This window comes from Amblyomma americanum, chromosome 3 (genome assembly GCF_052857255.1).
Source record: "Amblyomma americanum isolate KBUSLIRL-KWMA chromosome 3, ASM5285725v1, whole genome shotgun sequence".
NCBI classification, from domain to species: Eukaryota; Metazoa; Arthropoda; class Arachnida; order Ixodida; family Ixodidae; genus Amblyomma; species Amblyomma americanum.
The window spans coordinates 115,837,013-115,857,559 of NC_135499.1; the positions used below are offsets into that span (position 1 = coordinate 115,837,013).

Consider the following 20,547-nt stretch of genomic DNA (forward strand, 5'->3'; position numbering starts at 1 on the left):
AACCACGTGACAGCGTGGCGGCGCCACCACGCTTAAGGCTTGAAATGCTACCGCAATGTAGCTATCGCTACAAAAAAATAGTGGTGGTTTAGCTATGGTTAAAGCTGGAGTGACGCGATAGCTACAGCTCTCGAGTGGAACTTGGCCACGTGACCAACCCCGTGACGAACCACGTGATAAGCCACGGCGCCGTGACGCCGGCCGGTTCTCCGCACCACATGACCGACCACGTGAGAGCGTGGCGGCGAAGCCACAGGGTTGCGTGCCTCCACAGGGTGCTGCCACGCTGAATGCTCTAAATGCTACCGTAATGTAGCTATCACTACAAAACTCTCTTTGGCATTGACTTTCACGACATTTTTTCGCCCATTTTTCCTCACTTTTGCCTGTACTTTCTCTCCTGAACCTGTTGCTTCTGCTCTCCATCTCCTTTCTCACTGCCCGGTGGATCATCCCCCGCAGGGTGTAGAGCACCTCAAGACCTGGGAAGACTGGCAGACCTTGTTGCGCTCCGGGCTGCCAGTATTATGGACAAAAAGAACATAAACTCTTGAATGCATGGGCCCATACGGGGGCCCGGAAGCCTGAGTGCTCCAAACTCAATAAAGTTTTTATTATGATGATGATGTGCTGGAATGCAACATAGAACTCATGACAATGAAAGACAGACTGCACGTTTCAAAAGCATAAGAAGCTGCACCGTTTTCAAGGAGTCTCATTGGTCATCTCGTGAGGATATTGTGCATTCATAAGCAGATAAAATTTATCTCTCGTGCGGTGTCCTTTGCGTGAATCTTTGTTTACCTCCTTGTGCTTCGCTGCGCACGAAATTTACTGCAGATTTTAGCAACATTGTTGTTGTTATTATTGCACCACTAAATGCAAGCTAACTATTGTAAGCGATCTTAGCAGAAGCTTCTGTCACTGCATGCCATATGCCAGGGGAGTATTGGGGTATCTGATGGTGTCGCAATTGGACTGCTTGATGCAAGACTGGCTGGTTCTTAGTAAACATTGGTTCATGATTCGTTGTCCTCAATATATGTTCTCTGAATCGCTTGGGTGGACGTGGTTGCTGTATTATTTCAATATTTCTATTTTTTTTTCTGTGGGGGGAGGGGTGTTATATGTTGCTGTAGCAATCGCTTAGGCGAATATGTTTGATACGATGCGCCTATGCTTTCAATCCTTTCTTTCACGTTTATTTATTTCAACTCCCTTTTGCCTGCACGCGTCAGTGACATATTGGCCCAGTTGGACATTGCCATTTTCGTGCGTTTTCTCGTGATGTGGACAGTCGAACGTACGGACAAAAATCTACGGACGAATAGAGGGGAAAATGTAGAACTGAAATGCATTCTTGCTTTACAAATCACCCGACACCCGCCTTTCTGTCACAGGCCTTTGACAGCTACTGACGAAATCAGGGGTAGCGAATTAGGGACTCCCGTGTGCACTGTTCAAACAAACGCTCCGTTTTTCAGGACAGCCAAACGTTCTCCGAAGTCCCCGCTCTAGTTTGTCTCTTCTCGGTCGGTCAGCAAGAAAAGCGCGCCCACAGAGCAGGATTCGCGAAACAAAATTTTAGTTTTACTCACTGTCTCCCTCCTTCCCTACGCGCACACTTTTCTAATCTTGTTCGCTGTAGTTAACGCTTCCCGTGAAATCATCTTTTACGAACGACCGCTATACGAGGTTAAGAAGATGACGCAAAACCGAGCAGGCGGAGGGCAGGAAAATTAATGTTACAGAATGTATAGTAGAAAAGAGGAGCGACGGATTCGGGGAGGCGTGTGAGCGGCTGCGCAGTGTTTATGTCGGCAATGGAGGCCCCGAATTAACATCGGGAAGAACTAGCGGAGCGGAAAACGCGGCGGCGATGCTCCTTTCGAACGAGAGAAATTCGAAAGGCGGGGGAGGAGCAGCGTAGCGCGTGTGGGGAGAAAGGAGCGGAGGGAGGGGGTAGGGGTCGCTTAATTGCGGCCCTAAATGTCTTGTCGTCTTTCATGGGGACCCTCTTTCCACGAATCATTTAGAGCATTATTTTTGCCCTTAGTATCCCCGCTGCCGGCATTCTTAGCTGCTGACAGATTTCCCCGAGTTAGATTTAACGGGCGGTGGTCGCGGGGTTGGAGGGTGAGGGGTCGGGGAGTTATTCATTTTCCGTGCTCTGTCTGAAACCTCGGACCGGAGCGATGGATGGATGGGGAGGGTTCTGGGAGGGCAGCTAGCGGTTGCCTAACGCCGCGACGAAGGAAAAGGAATCGTCAGGATTTTAGGGTCAGAAGAAGAAGAACCGTCGTGTCCCTTTGGCGTCGACGATGACAACGTCGGACGCACGCGAAATCTAATGGAGTGTGTGCTCGCCTCACATAGCAAAAGAACGCGTGCGCAGCCGTCCGGGCAAGTTTCTTCCGCTGATTTCTGACTTGATAGCATCTTGAGGCTGCTCGCGCGCTTAATACGGAACAGACGAACGCTAGCGACACGCAGCGCCGATTTCGCGGTGCTTAGTAAGGCGGTGTAGTTGCAAGCGCTCTGCTTTGAGCTTTGTCTTTCCTATTTGGAAAGACGCCGACCAGTTTTCTTCTGGGTAGCATGACGTAATTCACGAGTGGTGCTTTCTTCGTTCGTGGAAAGAAAAAAATAGGAGAAAACGGTTGGTGTTGCAACCGACCGCGGCCGGTTAGTCTTGAATCGCGTTGTGAATTTTGGGACGACGACAATAAGGAGACGATGGGGACAACAATGGCAAGCGTTTGCTGCGCCTTGCGAAAAGTGCCTGCATAATCTGAGTTGCCATTGTGGACGATAGTTCACAAAAGATTTAAGCCGGAGGAATTTGTTTGGTGGGCGAAGCAACATAAATGTTCGTGACTATGCATTTTCTTAGCGCTTTTAAAACATTTAGTTGTCAAAATGGTGGCTCAGTGGTTAGGCTGCTCACCTGTTATGCCGAAGACGCGGGTTCAACTCAGCCTTTTCGAACCCGACCGCGGCGGCTACGTTTAGATGGAGGCGAAACGCTAAGGCGCCCGTCTCCTGTGCGATGTCAGTGCACGTTAAAGATCCCCAGGTGGTCGAAATTATTCCGAAGCCCTCTACTACGGCACCTCATTCTTCCTTTCTTCTCTCAGTTCCACCTTTATCCCTTCCCTTACGGCGCAGTTCAAGTGTCCGCCAATATGTGAGACGGATACTGCGCCATTTCATTTTACTACTAATAATAATTGGTTTTGGAGGAATGGAAATGGCGCAGTATCTGTCTCATATATCGTTGGACACCTGAATCGCGCCTTAAGGGAAGGGATAAAAGAGGAAGTGAAAGAAGAAAGCAAGAAAGAGGTGCCGTAGTGGAGTGCTCCGGAATAATTACGACCAACTGGGGATCTTTAACGTGCACTGACACCTACCACGAACCCCGCCGCAGAGCTCGCGCACGGGCGCTCCACAAAAACTATGACATGGAACCGGATGCCGTTTGGGTGGATGCCGCATGCACAGGCGAGGACGCGGTTGTAGCCATCACGAACCCCTCCCCACAACCGATTGCCACCCTTCACATATCCCCCACTGCCACTTCGGAGGAGGCTGAAGAAGCCGCTATTGCCCTAGCCATCACGCGCACGGAGGCCTGGTATATACTATCGGACTCTAAAACTGTCATACTAAATTTCGCCCGCGTGAGAGTTCACGTCCCTGCATTTCGCATATTGAACTCCCTCGCCGCACACCCGCCCCGCCACATGGAGCTCATATGGGTGCCTGCCCACTCCGGGAATCCCGGAAACGAGGCTGCCAACGCTTTAGCCCGAAGATCTCTCAACCGGGCACCGGCGGCCTCCGGTCTGGGGTTCTCACGGGAGCGCATGCATTCCTTCAGTGAACTGACGCAGGCCTGCAAAGCCGAGCGTTGGCTGTACCCCCCACCCCATCCCTCCCTCGACAATTATCATCAGACACTTTGGAGGAGGCTCTAAACACGCACCTTACCTTCCCCTTATATACGCTCGCGCTATCACCAAGTCCACACAAACCTCTCCTGTACCCTCTGCCACCACCCCAAAGCCACTCTCGATCACATCCTTTTCCTCTGCCCGGCGGATCCTCCCCCGCGGGGCCTGGAGCACCTTACCACTTGGGAGGTCTGGGAGACCCTACTGCGCTCCGAGGACCCGGCCAAGCAAGCCATCGCCACAGGCCGGGCTGCCAGCGTCATGAGCCTACGGGGCATGAACGTTTGAGTGCAGTGGGGCCGTGCGGGGTCCCAAGGACCTGTGCGTCCTAAACTCCCCTTAGACGAAGACAGAGATATTCTCGTCTAAGTTTTGCGCTAACTTCTTCTATATCATGCAAAGCCAACTTGCCCGACAACACGCTCTTCTAAACTCCCCTGTATGTAATAAAGTTTACACCACCACCACAGCACACGGGCGGCTTAGCGTTTTGCCTCCATAATAACGCAGCCGCCGCGGTCGGGTTCGAACCCGGGAACTCCGGATCAGTAGCCGAGCGCGCTAACCACTGAGCCACCGCGGCGGGTTTTCATTTCCCTAAAAAACAATTTTTTCGTCTCAAAAGGCGCCCGTGCTGTACGATGTCAGTAAACGTCAAAGATCCCCGGCTGGTCGAAATTATTCCGGACCCTTTTACTCTCTCCTTTACCCCTTCCATCATGGAGCGGTTGAGGTGTCCACCGAGAAATGAGACAATTACTGCGCCTTTGATTGAATTGAAATTGAAAATTGGGATTGGGGAAATTGGGCAACAGTGTCGCTGCTAAACATCACGCTAAAATTCCGGCAACCGACGGCTTAACGCGTCGTGACGTTGGCCAAGCGTCGACCCGGGTTTATGCTCTACTCTGCACTACCCCAGTGCGCCCCATTTTTGGTGGATCGTGAGGTTTGTGCTTTTCGGGAGCATCCCGGGCCTGCTGGGCGGCCCATAGATGAGTGTCCTTGTCTGTAGAGTGCACTGCTCTTTGAAGTTCGGGCGGGTATGTCCTGGTCGTAGCTTCGGTCGGGAACCTGCGCCTGCTGCCGTTCTTGGTTGTACTAGGGGTGAACGTCCTTCGGGATGGGGTCCACGTGGATGTGGGCCCGCGCCTCCTCGCTGATCTCGCACGGTTGCCGACTGGGAGCTAGGGGGTTGTAACTCGGGGACGTCAGTATACTGCGGTCCGTCTTGGGGGTAGAAAGGCGCTCCATTTGCGCGGGGAGCTGCGCCTCGGCTATTTCTTCTAGGGTGTTATGGACGCCTAGCTGCAGGAGCCGATCCGTACTCGTGGTCTCCGCCCAGCGCCATCTTGTAAGCCCGTCTGATGAGCATGCTGATCTTGGTCCTGTCAGTCACCTGCCAGTTGGGGTAGGCCGCAACGTAGGCGATGTGGCTGACCACGAACGACTGGACGAGTTGAGTTGAGTGGTTGTAAACTACCGGTGGGATTAGCCTTGCAGTTGCTGCCGGCAATTGCTCCACCGTAGCGACACTTAAATAGAAATCACAGAAACACTGTCCGCAAAAACCCAAATAGATACTCCTGAGGTCACCATGTGGAGGCCAAATCCGTGTCCTGCAGGTAAAGTAGAAGAAGGCGAGAAGCATACTGGACGAGGCGCACGAGTCTGTCTTCACGCGTGTCCGCCCGTCGTGCGAGACTCGGTGCATGAGCCGGATGACGTCCATTGCCTTGGTGGTAAGCTTGTTTATCTTTTCGTCGCTGCGGGCACTCTTGTTTAGTTTAGAAGCAGGCCCAGGATCCTGATCTTGGGAACTTCGGGGAAGCGTTGCCCTGATGCAGTCATGATCTTGATGTGATCGCGCTCCCGAGAGGTGTCGCGTTTCCGTCCCGGTCGTAACGGTGTGAGGACGCACAGCTCGGATTTGGCGGGCGAGCGCACTAGGCCGGTGCCGTCAAGGTACTGCTCGATGGAGGTAACCGCCGCTTGCAGCTGTTGCTCGATGCTGGCGTCAGTGCCGCCGGCCGCCCACATGGTAGTGTCGTCAGCGTAGATTATATGCCGGACACCGGTCTCCGCTACTGCCCTCGTTACCCCGATCATGACCAGGTTGAAGAGCAACGGCAAGATGACCGAACCCTGCGGGGTACCCGTGCTGCCGAGCTGGAGTTCGAGGAGCTTGAGGTCTCCGGCGTGCAGTTCCACCGTGCGGTCGGTCAACAAGTCTTGGATGTAATTGCAGCTCGTTACCCCCAAGTTGAGTCTTGATACTTGTCCTAATATGGCTGAGTGTTTGACTTTGTCGAATGCGCTTTGTAAATCGAGCCCCAGAATTGCTTTGCTGTCTCGTGTCTCGTTGTCGATGATATCTTGTATGAGTTGTAGCATGGCGTCTTGTGTGCTGAGTTCCTGCCGAAAGCCGATCATCGTGTCCGGATAGAGGCCTTCCTTCTGCAGGTATTCCTGCCACCGGTTGGTCACTACGTGATCAAGCACCTTGCTCACGCAGGATGTGAGCGAGATGGGACGCAGGTTGCCGATTCCCGGTGGTTTGCCCGGTTCGGGATCAGGATCGTTCTTGCCGTTTTCCACTGTCGGGGGAGCTTGCCCGAACGCCAGCATACGTTGAAGTAACGGGTTAGGGCCTCGATCGATGCATCGTCGAGGTTGCGTAGCGTATTGTTGGTAACGAGATCGGTGCCGGCTGCTGAGCGGGTGTTGAGCTCGTGCACTGCTACACGTACCTCTGACATGGTAATGTCTCGGTCGAGCCACGCGTTGGGTAGCCCCCCGTACAGCGGGTGGGTTTCCGTTGGCGTGTCCGGCAGATACTTGGCTTCCAGGCGTCTTTTCCTTGTTGTTGTGTGGTGGTGTGCATGAGGCAGGCCAGGCGGTTGTGCTGGTGTGACTTGGTCTTGGTTTCGTTTAGGGGGTGCCGAAATAGATTCCAGGTGCAACCACGATGCAGTTGCGTGTCAGCTCGGTTGCAGATTTCGTTCCACTGCTGACGGCACAGGACCTTGCAGTAGTGTTCAATGATTCTGCTTAAGTCGGCTACCGTGTCTGACATTGCGCCATAAAAATTAATAATTGTGATCATATATGTGCTAGTACAGCGTCCATCGAAATGAAATCCCCCTCCCCCCCCCTCCCCGGGACCACCATGTTCATAAATTTTTGAGGCCATTAATTTAAAGCAGAATGATCGAAGTGGTGTCAGATGACTTGGCATGTTCCTGAGGATAAAATTACTAATTGAGATGAAGCCCGAAACATGGTAGGTAGGTAGGTGAAAACTTTATTGATGAGCCTTATGGATGAGTCACTGCCTAGGGTTGGTCTGGCTCTTGATCCCGGGTGGTGACCCATGTGTGGGATGGTGGTGGTAGTGGTTTTTTATTAAAATAATAGCAAAAAGGAAGGAAAAGATTTTTGCTAGCCCCGGCATCTGCTATCGATACTGAAGCACCTGAGCTGGGGCAGCGGAAATACGGGATAGCAGGCAGAATGGAGAAATGAAATGAAAGAGGTGAGGGGACAGGAAGAGAGGATAGGGGGAGAAGGAATATGTAAAAAAATATTTACACAATAAGAAATGTGTCCAGGTTGTGCGCGTGATTAGTTCATTTTAGAGGAATTAAATCACACACGCGCACAGCACTTTGTTGGCTACAACTGGAGTGGGGCGTCCAGTTATTAATCGTTCAAGGTAGAACTCGCGGAGCGTTCGGTCACTGCGTGTAACTACCTGACGGAGAACAGACGGGACGTCAAGCCCGTGTGTTCGAGGAATGCACAGAGGCTCACCAAAGTTCGCTCACGATTGCGCGCACTGCCCTGCGGCCACAATAGCGTCTTGATGGAGTCTGGTAGTATGCCCTGCGCAATATAGGCCGCGAGCATATCGCGACGAGCATCGGCGAACACGGCACAGTGAAGGAGCAGATGTTCCAGTGTTTACACTGCATCGCATCCGCCACACACATCACTCGTCGCGATTCCGTGACGCACCCGTCGTTCCCCGGGCCACACGCAGCCAATGCGCGCGCGGAGGATCATTGCACGTTGTGACCGTGTAAGTGCGCGACAGCCGGTGACGCTGTCGATGCGCTCACCTTTCTGCAATGCGTGGGTCGGGGTGCTGCAACGACGGCCTGAATGAATGAATGAATGAATGAATGAATGAATTGTTGCGCAAGCGCCTCGTGTGTCGTGACTCGCCGCTCACAGGCGATGCATCACGTGAGCACGTGGTAAACTGCAGACGCAAGGCCCAGCGCGTCTTACTTGTAGCAAAGCAGAATTATTTACAAATTGAGCTATGTTTAGTCAATTTATTGCGAAAACTACTCCTTTGCACGCGCCCTGAATTTGCAAACCTGCGCAATTTATACTAAGTACACGAAAACTTCCCGTTTTCTCGATAAGTTATCGAGCGTTTGAGAACATTTTTTGAGCAAGCAGTTGTTGCCACTGGGGAAACGTTGGCGGACGCATTTGACCGGGTCCCAGCGGGCTGCGTATACTGTCATACTTACCTGGTGCTGGGACTTCGGTGATCATCCAGGCCGAGTCCCCGGGTGGAGGCCGGCCATTGCACTGCGGTCGGCTGAAGCCCGCCACTTCCCCAAACTGGGGAGGCTGGAGCATGTAATTTTTGGTAGTGGGGTTCGGCGTACGCGCTAGCCCCTTTTATGAACAAATCAAAAGAAAGACAACATAGCGCGCGCTGCAAGTGACTGTGAACAGTGGGGATGTTTCGCAGGGAAGGGATGAAGGAGTGAAAGGAGGGTCTTTAACGTGCACTGTCATATATATATATATATATATATATATATATATATATATATATATATATATATATATATTAGCAGATAAGTGAAATGAGGGGCCCGTTTGACAAAAATATGAAGGGAGCTAACAGTCACCGAAACCAAGGTGCATAGGGGAATGTTTTTTTTATGTGTTGTGCTTATGAGTGGGATATTATAGTACTTAGATTAATAAATCGCTTAAAGAAAATTAATTATAAAGCAGCAGAAAAAACAACCATGCCGCCGGTGGGATCCGAACACACGACCTCCGAATATCGCGTCCGGTGCTGTTACCAACTGAGCTACGGCGACGGCTGTCCAATCTGCTGCTCTCGCGGGTATTTATGTTCATTAGGTGTAAGCGAACCATGAGAGTGTTCACCAGCGCCACCCTCGACCATAGCGGCGGACGTAGCACGTCCTGTAATACCGCGAGTGTGACGTGGAACGTCATCTAACGGCGAGGGCGGAAACTGTGCGAGAGCCCTGTTAAGCTACTTATGTCATCAAGACTGCCAGAACCGGGACCTTCGTTAAGCTATTAGCAGATAAGTTACATGAAATGAGGGGCCCGTTTGATAAACCTATGAAGGGAGCTAACAGTCACCGAAACCAAGGTGCATAGGGGAATGTTTTTTTATGTGTTGTGCTTATCAGTGGGATATTATATTACTTAGATTAATAAATCGCTTAAAGAAAATAATTATAAAGCAGCAGAAAAACAACCATGCCGCCGGTGGGATCCGAACCCACGACCTCCGAATATCGCGTCCGGTGCTCTTACCAACTGAGCTACGGCGACGGCTGTCCAATCTGCTGCTCTCGTGGGTATTTATGTTCATTGGGTGTAAGCGAACCTTGAGAGTGTTACACCCAATGAATATATATATGCCAGTATAGCGACCATTGAAGTGTACCTCACCCCGGTACCACCGTTTGACGCCGAACGATCGACGTGGTTTCAAAGGACTTGGTATGTTCCTGAGGATATAATTACCATTTGAGATGAAGCCCAAAATGTGCGTGGGATTCGCAACGACAACCTTTCCGCCCCCGAACCGTGCATTCCGGGGACCTTCAGGTGGCAACTACAGCCGAATCGTTTGTCGCGGGAGAGAGAGAGAGAATAAGCTTTATTTTGCTCTAGTTTTGTTCGTCTGCGGTGTCAGATGACTTGGGTCATCTTCTCTTGCACAGGGTCGTCTGCCCCTATTACAGGGCTCCGCTGGATGCCGCCGCCAGCTTGGCCCGCCGGATTAGACCAATTTGGTCGCACCGGCGGTCGCTGGAGAGCAATCCCTCCCACTGCTCCGCACTCGGGCTTGGTATGGCTGGGACCACGGATATTCTCGGGCATTCCCACGAAATATGATATATCGTGGGCGTTTCGTTACACCATGGACATGTATCTTTATATTGCGTGGGGCGAATTTTGCTTAGTATATGCAGGTTACGGTAGGTACCCGTTTGCAGCGGTCTCCAAGCTACAGCCTTTTCCCTGCTAAGTGATTTGTGTGGTGCGGGGTAGCGTCTTCTGACATCCTTAAAATAATCTAAAATCGCCGTATATCCCTCAGGGATAGGTACGAAAACCTCGGGGCCGCCTACGCGGGAAGCACGGCTTTTCGTATGCTCTCGAGCTACCCTGTCGGCCTCTTGGTTGCCTACCACTCCTTCGTGACCTGGCGTCCATACTATCGTATGCAAAAGTGGTCTTCCTTGCTTATTCTTTTGGGGTGCGCCGCAAGAGCGGAGTATGCGGAGCGCGCTGCGGCTGATTCTGCCGTTCATGTAGTTTCGGCAGGCTGCTTGCGAGTCTGATATGATCGTTAAAGACTGCTTGGACCGGTAGCCCTCCGCTGCCGCTAGAGCTATGGCCGCCTCTTCGGCCTCGACTACCGTGCAGTCGTTTAGAGATGTGCTAGTGATCTCGCGTAGGTCCGAGCCTATCACCGTCGCCACCATGTTGTAATTGCCTTGTCCTAGAATTTTGACGTATCTGGCTGCGTCCACATGCACTGTTGTGTCCCTCAGGGCTAGTGTTCTTTGTATATAGGTGGCTCTGGCCGCTCTGCGTGCAGTGTGCAGATTTGCGTCCATATTTTTGGGCAGTGGAGCCGCCTTTAATGTTTGTGTTCGTCGGGTATTGTGTCTGTTTTTTGAGGTTCCGAATAATGTCAAACAATTCGTCGTGTTGTGATGCGCACGTTTATAAAATGTAGCGAAGGTGGCTGTAAATCACAATATTATTGCAAAATCCGTGAGGCAGATGGCGCTGCTTGTGTCTTCGAAGGGATGTTTGGATTTGGTCGTCTCCACGTTTGCTGAGCACGCCGATGTAAACACTTGAAGCTCCAGAAGCGTTAGATTGCAGGCGGCTGAGGGCGGCGCGAGAGTCGCACAGCAGAGCACTCCTGGGCGGCGGAGGACCGAGGGTGAGCAGCAGGTCCAGCCCGAGCCGGCTCCCCATCAACTCCGCCGTGGTGGAGGAGCCCAGGAAGGCTGCGCGTTGTTGGCTGTGCAGTCGCAGGGCGGGGATGGTAGTCACCGCTGCAAGGGAGCAGCTGTCGCGGGCCACTGAGCCGTCGGTGTACACGAGGAGATGGTCCTGGAGCTCCTCGTGTATGACGGCTCTGGCCAGCTGCTGCACAGCACATAGGGGTGTGCTCCGCTTTCTCGCGATGCCGACGCTCTCTCGCTGTACATCCGAGGCAGCAGGCCAGGGCGCGCAGGAGCCGCAGGGGGGTGGGCCTTGTGTCAATTGCTCATACTCGAGCAGCGCCGCGCCCATTCGTGAGCGCGGGTGCGAGCGCATACACTGCAGCAGCGAGCCGCCGTCCGGTGCGCGGTAAAGCCGGTCGATGTGATTCAGTGCCCTGCGCGCTGCTTGGAGCTCAAGTGGCCACGCTCCTGTCTCGGCCAACGTTGCGGCGCATTGGGAGTTTTTGGGCAGGCGTAGGCACACGCGCAGGGACTTGCGGTGCTGGAGCTCGAGATTCTTCCAGCACGGCTTGCGCACCACGATGAGCGGCAGCGCATAGAGCACAGGCCCCAAAGCTGCGGCATTGTATAGCCGCAGCGCGGCTTGCTGGAAGATGCCCTGGCCTCGAGCGGTGAGCTTGAGCGCGGCGGCGGTGATCCTCTTCATCTGCAGACAGGCCTTGGTCGCCGCGGGGCGGAAGGAAAGGCGCCAGTCGATGTCCAGGCCAAGGTACCGCACCGATTTACGCCAAGAAATCGGAGTCCCGTACAGTGACAGTGGCGCAAGGTGCGCGCGCGAGCGCGAAACGCAGGCCATGGCCACCGATTTGTCCGCGCTCAGCGACAGACCAAGGCCGCGTAAGCTGGCATCGATTGCGGTCAGGGCTGCCTAAAGGCACCCCCGCACGCGGAACGCCTCGCCCGGTGGTCCCCGGCACCACAGAGCTATGTTGTCTGCATATATAGACATGTACACATGGTGTCGGCCGCTCGTGGGGAGGGAGACCGATATGGCCACATTAAACAGAAATGGTGATAAGACAGAGCCCTGCGGCACGCCCATGTCCACCGGGCGAGGCATGGAGAGCTTACCTCCTACTCGTACGCGCATGGTGCGCCCGCTCAGGAACCCATGAACGTATCGCAAAAGGCGGCCGCTCACACCGGCCCCCTCAAGCACCGCGAGAATCGGTGCGCGGTGAACGCTGTCAAAAGCGTCCGAGACGTCCAGTAGCACCAGCAGCGCAACCTGGCCTGCCGCCCTGGCATGCCCCAGCGCAGTAACAACGTCCGATATAGAATCAGCCGTGCACCGCATCCCACGGAAACCCGTCTGACGCTCGTCAAACAAATCAGCCTCCGCAGCCCACTCATTCTGACTCTGCAACGCCATATGCTCCATGAGCTTACCTGCCGTCGATGTTAATGCCACTGGCCAGTATCCGCTCAGTTCCGTAGGTGGGCGCCCTGCCTTTCGGATGGGACAAACGAGAGCGGTTCGCCGATCCTGCGGTAGCTCCCCGCGTTCCCACACCAGGCTGATCTGCTGCAGGAGGATCGGTTGTTGCTGCGCATTCAGGTTTCGCAGCATCTGGTATGTTATCCCGTCCGGTCCGGGCGCCGAGCGGCGGCGGCAGCGCTGCAGGACATTGTTCAGTTCCGCCGCGGTGAACGGCGCATCGCATGGACCTTCCGAGGCGACGGGCGAGGGACTGGCGTCGCTTCTGGGGCTCTCAGGAGCAGCTATGTTAGCTGCGTTTGCGGGACTGGGCGGTGTGAACCGATCGGCAAACCGCTCTGCCAACTCTTCAAAGCTGAGCCTGCTGGAGATTGCGAGGGCGGCCAGCGGTTGATGGTTTGCCTGTGGTACGGTGATGCGCCGCAGAGTGTCAAACAGCCTCCGCGAGCTGACATCTTCCTCCATCCTTTGGCATAGTGAAGCCCACTGCCGGCGGTATAGCTTGTTAGCGTGGCGGCGCGCTGCCGCGTCCAAGCCGTTGTAGACAATCCAGTCGGCGGTTCTGTCAGTCCGTCGCGCCCGTCGCTCTGCGCGATCTCTCTTCTCGCGCAGATTGAGCAGCTTCATATCAGGTGTGGGCTGCCCTGCCCTTACCTCTGCTCGTTGGGTGGCTGCGAGAGCGCTTCGGACTAGACTTGAAAAGAAATCTGACCGGTGGCCGCCGCCTCGTCGACCGCCCGCCTGAACGAATTCCAGTTGGTAATGGAGTAGGCACGTTTGGGGCGCGCCTCCATCGCCGGGGGTTCGATTAGGATGGAGTAATGATTCGAGCCCCAGAGAGATGGTGATCGGCGCCATGTCACCTCGATGCCTCTGGATGCGAAGGCAACGTCGATACAGGAACCGGGGTTGCCGCGTCGTCGAAAGGTGGGCTCGCCGGTGTTCAAGGGGGATAGTCCCAGCTGCGTTGCTGCGTCGTGCAGATCGTCTCCACGCACGGAGTGGCGCGCACTGCCCCACGCACTATGGTGGGCATTAAAATCACCACAGATGATTTGGCGCGGGGCACAGCACGAAGACAGAGGACGAAAACACAGCGCTTTCCACGCTACAGCAGGACGCACATAAACACTGGCCACCTATGCGTCAACACCACCGACGCGCACTGTCACCACCACGCACTCCTGGGCGTGAGATGTCGCCGCCGCGGAGCCGACGAGGGTGTGCTGGACGTCGTGCCGCACGTATATCGAGCACCTCGATTTCCCTGATCGATGAGATGTGTCACAACAGGGCACTGCGGCACAGGTGCTTCCCTCGCACGTGGTGGCTGAGTGGTAGCCAATGTAGCCAGGTAGCCGCATCTGGGGCTCCCCGTCATGTTAACGTACATACGTCTCCTGCAATGTGAATCTTACGTTTTTTCTGACATTGCTCCGTAACTTCCGTTCTGACCTGCTCTGAACAGTCTTGTATACGTTACAGAAAATAAGCTACCGATTGCAACTGCAATTCCTTCTTCTGAAATGTGACCGATTACAGTGGTCAATTACACCACCAGAAAAGTAATTGAGCAATTAAATAATATTAATAATTGGTTTTTGGGGAAGGAAATGGAGCAGTATCTGTCTCATACATCGTCGGACTCCTGAACCGCACCGTAAGGGAAGGAATGAAGGAGGGAGCGAAAGAAGAAAGGAAGAAAGAGGTGCCGTAGTGGAGGGCTCCGGAATAATTTCGACCAGCTGGGGAGCAATTACAGAAATGTAATCGATTACTATTGCGTTATTTTCTTTCGAATTTTCATTGACAATTTACACAGACTACAAAAAACTACTCCATGTTGCTTGATATTTTGTTAGACGCTGTTTAATTTCCTGAGCAGTTGTTTTTCGAAGAAGTTCGGTGCTAATTCTCCTGCGTTTCCTCGTGAAGACATCAGTAGCCACACTGAATACTCTATGTTTGACTTGGAGGGAAGGGCGGTAGGATGATCAGTCGAATGTTCTCGTGCGTGGTGGCAGTGAGTTTGGAGACAGTCTCCGTATTAAGTCCGTTGTCTTGCAGGAACATGCCTAGTAGGCGTAGCTTGTGCACTTCTGGGCACCGGCTGCCCATCTATAGCGATGAGCATAGAGCGCGGTTCGGGTGCCCACCGAGATGTGAGGAAATTACTGCTCCATTTCCTTTCGTCAAAAACCAATTTTTTGTTATCCCAGAGAATGTTTATGGATAGCGGGTATAAACTACACAAAAATAATTATATTTTGCAGATCATCCTGCACTCTGCTGGCGTACCCAAGACACTTGGGGCCTTATGAACAGTCCTGATACTCTCAATTGCGAATACGAAGGAAGGCCACATAACCGCAGCCCTTTTTCAGTGCAGCCAGTGACTGGAGTAGACAGCAGTCCGCCATAACTTTTCGAGTGCCGTGTAGTCGGAGCGATTACATCATGCATGAAATACACTCTCATCATCATCGTAAAACAATTTTCCGCCAACACTGCCTCAGCGCTCGACTTAAGAATGTTAGCTACGGGAGCTTCAAGTGTTTGCATAGGTGTGCTCAGCAAACGTGGAGAAGGCCGAGTTCAAACAACCGCGGATGTTTCCTTTCCGGAAACATCCCTTCTAAGACACAAGCAGCGTCATCTACCTCATGGGTTTTGCCCTACTATTCAGCTTCACAGCCACATTCGCTACATCTGGTATATTTCCTCGTTGTATCAGTTAGCAAATTTTATAAACATGCGCAGCACAACACGACGAATCGTTTGACACCACCCAGAACCCCCTACGACCATCTGAAGGTCCTCGGAGGCTTGGGTGCAGAAAGATCGTCGTTGCGGAGCCCAAAACATGCCAAGTCAGTTGACACAACTTCGAACATTCTGCCTCAAACTGGTGGCAGTTGTGGCACATATAAAACCGATCGAAAGTATAGGAATAAAATGAGGCGCTACGTGCCCACTGTTGCTATGCGATACAGTGTGCGCGGCCCCACTGCAGGCGAGTGGACTTACATACGCTTTATACATTACATTGTCAGTCCCCTGCAGCGCGCTCTTTGTCGTCTATCTTTTGATTTGTTCATAGAAGGGGTTGGCGCGTACGCCAAACCCCACTACCAAAAATTGCATGCTCCAGCCTCCCCTGTTTGGGGAAGTGGCGGGCTTCAGCCGACCGAAGTGCAGTGGCCAGCCTCCACCCGGGGACTCGGCCTGGATGATCACCGAAGTCCCAGCACCAGGTAAGTATGACTGCATACGCAGCCCGCTGGGACCCGGTCAAATGCGTCCGCCAACGTTTCCCCAGTGGCAACAGTTGCTTGTTTAAAAAAGGTACACAAACGCTCGATAATTTATCGAGAAAACGAGATGTTCTCGAGTACAAAGTGTAGATTGCGCAGGTTTGAAAATTTCCGGACGCGTGCAAAGGTGTAGTTTTCGCAATAAAGTGACTAAACATAGCTCACTTTGTAAATTATTCTGCTTTGGTACAAGGATGATGCGCTGGGCCTTGCGTCTGCAGTTTACCACGTGCCACGTGATGCATCGCCTGCGAGCTGCGAATCAAGACACACGAGGTGCTTACGCAACAGTTCTAATTCATCTTTATTGACACGAATGACCTGAGGCCTAAAGATGAAGTGGGAGGTTTAGGTGAGGTTTGGTGGTGGTGGTGGTAGTGGATTTTTTAAAAATATAATAGTAAAAAGGAAGGAAAAGATTTTTACTAGCCCCGGCATCTGCCATCGATACTGATGCAGCTGAGCTGGGGCAGCGGAAATAAAGGATAGCAGGCAGAGTGGAGAAATGAAATGAAAGAGGTGAGGGGACAGGAAGAGAGGATAAGGGGAGAAGTAATATGTAAAAACTATTTACACAATAAGAAATGTGTCCAGGTTGTGCGCGTGATTAGTTCATTTTAGAGGTTATTAAATCACACACGCGCACAGCACTGTGTTGGCTACAACTGGAGTGGGGCGTCCAGTTATTAATCGTTCGAGGTAGAACTTGCGGAGCGTTCGGTCACTGCGTTTAACTACCTGACGGAGAACAGACGGCGGGACTTCAAGCCCGTGTGTTCGAGGAATGCACAGAGGCTCACCAAAGTTCGCTCACGAGTGCGCGCACTGCCCTGCGGCCACAATGGTGTCTTGATGGAGTCTGGTAGTATGCCCTGCGCAATATAGGCCGCGAGCATATCGCAACGAGCATCGGCGAACGCGGCACAGTGAAGGAGCAGGTGTTCTAGTGTTTCCACTGCACCGCATCCGTCACGCACATCACTCGTCGCGATTCCGTGACGCTCCCGTCGATCCCCGGGCCACACGCAGCCAATGCGCGCGCGGATGCCGCAGTGACCGGGCACCCACTGTGCACGCACGGCACATCCTCTCTGCGCGAGGCGCTCGATGCGCGAGCGAATTTCCCGCACTAGTGGAGTACCGCGGCCATTAGTTTGCAGGCGGCTGAGAGCGGCGTGGGAGTCGCACAGCAGAGCACTCCTGGGCGGCGGAGGGCCGAGGGTGAGCAGCAGGTCCAGCCCGAGCCGGATCCCCATCAACTCCGCCGTGGTGGAGGAGTCCAGGAAGGTTGCGTGTTGCTGGCTGTGCAGTCGCAGGGCGGGGATGGTAGCCGCCGCAGCAAGGCAGCAGCTGCCGCGGGCCACTGAGCCGTCGGTGTACACGAGGAGATGGTCCTGGAGCTCCTCGTGTATGACGGCTCTGGCCAGCTGCTGCACAGCCCAGAGGGGTGTGCTCCGCTTTCCCGCAATGCCGACGGTCTCTCGCTGTACCTCCGAGGCAGCAGGCCAGGGCGCGCAGGAGCCGTAGGGGGGTGGACCTTGTGTCAATTGCTCATACTCGAGCAGCGCCGCGCCCATTCGTGAGCGCGGCTGCGAGCGCATTCGCTGCAGCTGCGAGCCGCCGTCCGGTGCACGGTGAAGCCGGTCGATGTGATTCAGTGCCCTGCGCGCGGCTTGGAGCTTAAGTGGCCACGCTCCTGCCTCGGCCAACGTTGCGGCGCACTGCGAGTTTTTGGGCAGGCCTAGGCACATGCCCAGGGACTTGCGGTGCTGGAGCTCGAGTTTCTTCCAGCACGGCTTGCGCACCGTGACCAGCGGCAGCGCATAGAGCAGCGCCCCCAAAGCTGCGGCATTGTATAGACGCAGCGCGGCTTGCTGGGAGATGCCCTGGCCTCGAGCGGTGAGCTTGTGCACGGCGGCGGTGATTCTGTTCATCTGCAGACAGGCCTTGGTCGCCGCGGGGCGGAAGGAAAGGCGCCAATCGATGTCCAGGCCAAGGTACCGCACTGATTTAAGCCAAGGAATCGGAGTCCCGCCCAGTGACAGTGGCGCAAGGTGCGCGCGCGAGCGCAAAACGCAGGCCATGGCCACCGATTTGTCCGCGCTCAGCGACAGACCAAGGCTGCGCAAGCGGGCATCGATTGCGATCAGGGCTCCCTGAAGGCACCCCCGCACGCGGAACGCCTCGCCCGGTGGTCCCCGGCACCACAGAGCTATGTCGTTTGCATATATGAACATGTACACATGGTGTCGTCCGCTCGTGGGGAGGGAGGCCGGCACCTCCGACATGGCCACATTAAACAGAAATGGTGATAAGACAGTGCCCTGCGGCACGCCCATGTCCACCGGGCGAGGCTTGGAGAGCTTACCCCCTACTCTTACGCGCATGGTGCGCCCGCTCAGGAAGCCATGAACGTATCGCAAAAGGCGCCCGCTCACACCGGCCCCCTCAAGTACCGCGAGAATTGGTGCGCGGTGAACGTTGTCAAAAGCGTCCGAGACGTCCAGTAGCACCAGCAGCGCAACCTGGCCTGCCGCCCTGGCATGCTCCAGCGCAGTAACAACGTCCGATATAGAATCATCTGTGCACCGCATCCCGCGGAAACCCGTCTGCCGCTCGTCAAGCAAATCAGCCTCCGCAGCCCGCTCGTTCAGACGCTGCAACGCCATATGCTCCATGAGCTTACCTGCCGCCGATGTTAATGCCACTGGCCGGTATCCGCTCAGCTCCGTAGGTGGGCGCCCTGCCTTTCAGATGGGACAATCGACCGCGGTTCGGCAATCCTCCGGTAGCCGCCCGCGTTCCCACACCAGGTTGATCTGCTGCAGGAGGATCTGTCATTGCGGCGCAGGGGGATCTGTCGTTGCTGAGGTTTAGACTCCAGACTCTGAAACGAAGACCAGCAGCTTGCGCTTGGCATCGCCACTGGGGGCTGTCCAGTCTTCGTATATCTGAATGTGGATGGCAGGGGTTTAGCCAGTGCGGAGGCTTGCCGTGCCGGGCATGTCCAAATGAGGTGCCGTAAATCGACGTATATATGCAGCCAGCCGATCCTGGTTCGACGCCATCGACTCAGAATGCCCGGTGTGCACGCTGCACCCGTTCGCGCCTTGCGAGCGCATAAAGGGCACCCAAGCATGCATAAGTGACTCTGCTTAGGATGTCCTGGAGGCGGCGAGGCGACAGGGGCGGGGACATCTGATACCTCGACTGAAAACACGTGCTTCTATAGGAGAGGAAAGGCGCGCTGTTAGGCGCTTGTGAGAAGAAAGATGCGGTGGCAATTTGGTTCTCTTGGACATACGAGAAAGAGAGAAAAAAAAAACTTTAATAGAAAAAAATCGGGTCACGACCCTGGGTCTCCGCACGACCCCACTGCACTCAAGTGTTTATCTCTGAGGTCCATAACACTGGCAGCCCGACCGGTGGGGATGATCTTCACGGCCGGGTCCTCCCAGCGCAGGAGGGTCTCCCAGTACTCCCAGGTCTTGAGGTTCTGTAGGCCTCAAGGGGGTGGGTCCACCGGGCAGAGCTAGAGGATTGCACTACCAACTGCTCCTAGATCAGCACCACGAGCGAAAATAAAAGAAAATATTTCCCTATGCTTTAATTGCTTGCTCTCAGTGACGGTTGCCTTCCGTCATCAGGGCAATGTGTAATCGAAAATAAAAGAAAAATTTATTCTACGGACTCTGCGCCTTCCGGTCCCCACACGTCCAGTCGCGCCGACAAGTTACAAACAATATTTAAAACATGTATACACATACAATAACAGTGCCATACAATGTAACAGTAACAATACATAGATCATACAACAAGCACACAGTGTTAATGAGTGTGTCAGAGCTTCTTTTGCTTCATTTCTGTAAGGCGCTATCTTGTGGCTTGTTCGTGATGCCCACTGCAAGTATCAAGGGCGGAGTGACTGGCAAAAGTCGGGACAGGAGAAAAACCAGAGTTTTTAACCGGATGAATACTATATTTTGGAGAGAAAGAAAATAACTAGCGGCTGACCTTCTGCATTTCATCGTGCGTGGAACAAGTTTTCGTTTTCCGTGGCGCATCGCGTTCCCGTTTGCGTCGGCAGCCGACAAACGCTGATTTCTGCAATCGCTAGCGAGCCGGAGCGCTTTGTCCTCGGTGCTCCGAAACCCTTGAGCCATGGCCCCGAGTCGGGTGCCTTCATCTCCCGTCCTAATGAAATGTTCCTCTCCGTGGCACTCCACATCATTCCGTCCCCGTTCCAAGCACAATCGTTGCTTTTTAAGGAATAATTCCGCAGAAGAGAGAAACTGTAGACTCTGTTGAAACGTTCGGGGCATTTCAACAGCGGCGGCAAAGAGCGCGACGGCTTGAGCGCGCCGCCTGTCACATTACTTTTCGCTATACCCAAAAAGGCCACGAAGGCCACTGAATCTGCTTTCCACTTCTTTCTGCTTAGCGCTGAGGGAATGTGAATGCATCCAATTGAAACTTAAGCTCCGCATTGTAGCGCTGTTTAAACACACTCGAACTGC

At 53.9% G+C, this 20,547-nt stretch overlaps 2 non-coding genes across 2 annotated transcripts; one reads left to right on the plus strand and one right to left on the minus strand.

The window, feature by feature from the left end:
- Positions 1-8,492: 8,492 nt before the first annotated feature.
- Positions 8,493-8,654, plus strand: LOC144126405 (U1 spliceosomal RNA). Its single transcript, XR_013313486.1, has one exon. It is a non-coding gene; the product is annotated as a U1 spliceosomal RNA (small nuclear RNA).
- Positions 8,655-15,816: 7,162 nt separating this feature from the next.
- LOC144126416 (U1 spliceosomal RNA) lies at positions 15,817-15,978 on the minus strand. Its single transcript, XR_013313487.1, has one exon. It is a non-coding gene; the product is annotated as a U1 spliceosomal RNA (small nuclear RNA).
- Between the last annotated feature and the right edge of the window lie 4,569 nt (positions 15,979-20,547).